This window comes from Lontra canadensis, unplaced genomic scaffold (genome assembly GCF_010015895.1).
Source record: "Lontra canadensis isolate GAN:19392208 unplaced genomic scaffold, GSC_riverotter_1.0 scaffold2069, whole genome shotgun sequence".
In the NCBI taxonomy this organism is placed as follows: domain Eukaryota; kingdom Metazoa; phylum Chordata; class Mammalia; order Carnivora; family Mustelidae; genus Lontra; species Lontra canadensis.
The window spans coordinates 1-4,964 of NW_022633053.1; the positions used below are offsets into that span (position 1 = coordinate 1).

General features: G+C 44.2%; 1 long non-coding RNA gene across 1 annotated transcript; it reads left to right on the forward strand.

Annotated features, from left to right (window-relative positions):
* The first annotated feature begins 31 nt into the window (after positions 1-31).
* LOC116863659 lies at positions 32-4,685 on the forward strand. The gene is made up of 3 exons (XR_004381846.1): positions 32-152; positions 458-516; positions 4,581-4,685. It is a non-coding gene; the product is annotated as an uncharacterized LOC116863659 (long non-coding RNA).
* Positions 4,686-4,964: the final 279 nt, after the last annotated feature.

Consider the following 4,964-nt stretch of genomic DNA (forward strand, 5'->3'; position numbering starts at 1 on the left):
ATTCTAATCCGGGTCACAGAATGGCTAAGGCAGCTTTAAGTGGAGGGTGGATTTTTTTTCCCTCGGTTTGTCTTGTGTTTCGCACCCTGAAAGAATGTTGTGCCTGCTCTTTTTTCTGGTGACTGCTATTCACGCTGAACTGTGTCAACCAGGTATGTGGTCTTGAAACTTGAAAATAGCGTAACAGTTTTCTAAATGATTGACAAGTCTTCGACTGGATGACCTCTTTATTTTCCTAAATCCTCAGACGTGTTGTGGCTTGAAAGTTGAGACTATGACTGTTTTATGAGTTTGAAGGAAAAATTGGAACGGGCTAAGGTGCTTGTAGTTAAAGTTTCAGTTTCCGGGCAGTTTAACTGAAGAGCCGTGTTCTGTTGATTTGAGTTGATTAAATGTTTGGACTTGATGTTCTGGCAGATTTTTATCATCACACACTGCTCCCTTTTCTTTCTGGCAGATGCAGAAAATGCTTTTAAAGTAAGACTGAGTATCAGAACAGCTCTGGGAGATAAAGCAGTAAGTGAAGAACCTGCATGTTCATTTTTTAATAACACTACTTTCTCTAGTAATGAGCCTCTGCCTCGTATCTTAAACTCATATAGTTTGATCCTAAAGACCTCAAATCGGATATGGTCTTAAAGTTAAAAAAGAGTAAAATGGAAATTGTTAAAAAATGATTTTGCCTCAAGTCTTTAATCTGCGGTGTGTGCTAGAAAATCTGTGAAGCTTTGTATGACACACAACAGTGTAGCAAACTGGAGCATCTCAGCCAAGCACAGTGCGGGGTGGGGGGTAGGGGGGGGGCGGAGGCCTGAGGGCCCGAGTCCCGCATTCAGGTCTGGGCCGGCTCTGCACACCATTGCGGTCATTAGGATTTTGTCAGCCTCAGTCTTCTAGTCCGCGAAAAGGTGGCATTGTTCCCACATCAGATTTTTCATAGCATGAAAAGTTTCTAGTTCTAACGTGAATTTCTTCCAGTTCTTCTCCAATGTCAGAGTAACAACGTGAAATACATGTTTATGAAACTGAAGTTAAAAAATACTCGTGAGGCTCACGTAGCTATAAGAACAATACGGTCTGTGGAATTAATGAGATGATTTGTGCAATTCTAGTTTGGGTATCCCCCTGTGGTCTGTGAAGACTTTCCCCTGTAGTAGGCGATAGTAAGATGCCTTGGGGTAGAAGCACTTGAAGAGTGCTAAGGAAGTTAGAGGTACGGATTCTGTTTGCAGGCCTATCCACCAACGGGTTATTTTATTCATTCAATGAGTAAGGATCATTACAGTGCCCAGCATTTATTGAGAACTTAGTTTACTTTCCAGCAGAGACCCTTCTGAGCACTTGACTTACATCAGTTCCTGCAGCCCCCGCAACAGCCCTTTGAGGAAGGTAGTACAGGCATGCCTGCCCTCATGGAGTAGAGGAGAAAACCAAGGTACAAAGAAATTAAGCAGCTTGCTCAGGAGCTCAGGTCAGCAAATGACAAAGAGGTGAGATTTGAACCAGTCTGTCTAACTGTAGAATCTACTCTCTTCACCAGTGTGTGGTTGTGTATCCCAGGGTCCTCCAAGGGTGGGCACCATGCTGGATGCCGGGGATGCAATGGCAGATAAATCAGGCTTGTCTCAGCTTTCGTGGAGCTCATGGTATCGGGAAGATTGGTTGCCCATGAAACATTTGGTAAACGAAATGGAAATGTGCGATCTTGACAAGTATTACAGGAAGGAGAAGTATCTGGGGACTTTGGCCTTGTCGGGAGCCTTAGTACTTGGCATTTGCTGTGAAGTCTAAAGTCTGAGCGGTGGTGAGCCGGAGGATAAAAGAACACAGGGCAGAGGGAACAGAACATGCAAAGGCTTGTTACAGGAAGGAACTTAGTGAGAGTATGAGATGGACGGAAGGCTGAGGTCTCTGCACTGGAGCAGGACGGTAGAGCCTGGCATGTGCTGAGTTCGGGCAGAAAACAGAGATCAGGCTGAAGAGTATGTGGACTGGGTTAGGAAGTTTTGAGATTATCTTTAAAGCCAACGTGAGTTTTCTGAAAGAGATGTTGTTATAGAATGCTTGGAAAACACTCTGGTCACAGTGTGGAAGGCAGATTGGAGGGGACAAGAGTAGAAAGGAGAAAGGGGGAGGGAGGAGTCAAGGGTGACGCTTTATTTATTTATTTTTAAAAAGATTTTATTTATTTATTTGACAGAGAGGGAGAGAGGGCGCGGCATAAGCAGGGCTAGAGGCAGAGGGAGATGGAGAAGCAGGCTCCCTGCAGAGCAAGGGAGACCTGATATGGGACTCGATCCCAGGACTCTACAATCATGACCTGAGCCCAAGGCCGTGGCATAACCACCTGAGCCACCCAGGCACTCAAGGATGATGCTTTAGTTTCTAATTATGCAGCTGAATGGATGATGACCTACTTATGAGCCAGGGAAGCAGGTACAGACAAGAAAATCATGGCTTTAATTTTGGACTTGTTGAGCGTGAGGTATTACTGAATAAGCAAGGACAGGGTGGGCTTGAGATATGGTGCTGGGTCGTTCACTTATGGTGATAATGGAAGCCTGGAGTAGATGACAGTGTGAGGGACAAAGTACAGAGTGACAAGAGGGGAAGCTCTAGCATAGAGTTTTGAGGTTCTCTGAAACCTGAAACCCTTATAGGAGAGTGTAAACCTACACAGGGGACAAAGGGACAGGAGGAAAACCAGAATGCGTATCACAAAGGGGAAGAGAGTGCTTCAGGTTGGAGGAAGTGTTCAAGAGCATCAGATGCTGTTGACAGGTCAAGCAAGGTGGGACTGAAAGCCACTCATGTTGAGTCATGTGGAGGTCACTGGTAACTGTAGAGAGAGCCATCTTTGTGGAGTGGTGGAACTGGAAAGCAGGTAATGGAGGGAGCTGAGAATAAGTGGGTGGCAAACAGGTAAAAACGCAAGTATGACAACTCTTTTGAGGCTGTTGGCTGTGAAGGGCAGGAGACAGCAGTAGATAGAGGAAGAAGGATTGAGGTCAGTGATTTGGTTTTGGTGCCATTTTAATGGGAAGGCTTGAGCGTGGCTAAAAGCCAGGGTCTCATGTACAGAGGAGAGGGGAAGCTGTACCCTTAGATCCTGAGAAGTGGGGAAGGGAAGTGTTCCTAATGCAAGTGGATGAAATAGCCATTGGCAGGAGGAGAAACACCACATTGGCCTTCCGGGGGAGCATGTGGACAGCATATATGTCTACAGAGGGAGTTTTGTTTGGTGTCAGGAGGTTGGGGGAGTTTAAGTTGATGACTTGAGGATGTATCTCTAAATTATGAGACAAGAGCATCTAGTGAGGGGCGCCTGGGTGGCTCAGGCAGTTAAGCCTCTACCTTTAGCTCCGGTCATGATCCTAGGGTCCTGGGATCGAGCCCCACATAGCATCAGGCTGCCTGCTTAGAGGGGAGCCTGCTTCTCCCTCTTCCTCTGCCTCTCCCCCTGCCTCTCCCCCTGCTCGTGCTCTCTCTCTCCCTCAAATAAATAAATCTTAAAAAAAAAAAAAAAGAAGCATCTAGTTGAGTATGAGGTTTGAGTTTGGTCAAGGTGGGGAGCTGAAAGAGGTTTGAAATAGCCATCGTGAGCCATGAGAGAGAGAAAATGATGGAGACCTGAGGGATTCCCAGGCAATTGGGGAGTAGGTCATCATGAACTTAGAGTTAAACAACCTTGTTATGTGACTTTGTCCAGTTCCACGTGATTCCTCACCTAAGATATGTGGTCAGCCACATTAGTTTCCAGGGCTGCTGTCATAAAGTACCATGACTTGGGGGGCTTAAACAATAGAAATGTATTTTACCTTAGTTCTGGTGGCTGGCAGTCCAAGCTCAGTATCAGCAGGGTTGGTTCCTTCTGAGGTGTGTAAAGGAAAGATCTATTCCAGGCCTGTCGCTTTGGCTTGTAGATGACTGTCTTCTCTCTGTATCTTCACATTGTCTTCCCTCTATATGTGACTGTGTCCAAGTTTCCTCTTCTTGGAAGGACACCAGTCCATATTGGATTAGGGTCTACCCTAATGACCTCATTTAAACTTAGTCACCTCTGTAAAGACACCGTTTCCAAATACTGTTACATTGTAAGGTATTAGGGGTTAGGACTTCAACATAAGTTGGTGGAGGGGGGCACAATTCAGTCCATAATATGCACACACTCAAGTTTCCAGCTAAGAAAATGGAAAGAAAAATTGTACCTATGTTAGTAAAGGAAAGGCAACTGAGGAAAGAGAGTAAGGGAGGAAGGGAACCAACTGTATATGTCCAGAATACAATGTCCAAATGCACTATTTGTTGACTGGCTACTAACACTGCAGATCTTGAAGAAGATAATGCAATGGAAAGTGCACCACACTTGGAATGACAGAATGTCCAAGAAAGTTCATCCTGAACATTATCATGACATGATTTATCTTGGCTTCTAGTGTTTAGTGTGTGAGAAAGATGGGAAAGAGAGATAGAGAGGGACAAGCACTGATTAACACCACCACTGTGGTCACAGTTAGATTCCAACAGGACCATTTTTTTATCCTAAGTCCTTTACATTTTCTGTTTTACTTCTCTTTTAGTATGCCTGGGATACAAATGAGGAATATCTTTTCAAAGCAATGGTGGCTTTCTCCATGAGGAAGGTTCCCAACAGAGAAACAACAGAGTAAGTAAATAGTAAAAAGTCTTAATTGGTTATTTGCAGTGATATTTGAGACATGCATTAATTCAAAATTCTATCTTGAAAATAATTAACCTAATTTTTGGAAAGGATTCACATTGTAACATTTAAAAATTTTGTAATCTGGTTCACCTTGCAGTCTATCCCATGTACCAACAGTGCTCTTTGTTCAGTAGGCAGTATGATGATAAAAATTTGTAGATGTGGTCATGTGTCATAAGCTTGTTCTACATTCCTGTTGTATACATTAGCTTCTCCTGTAGATAGGTAGAAAAAAAGAAGG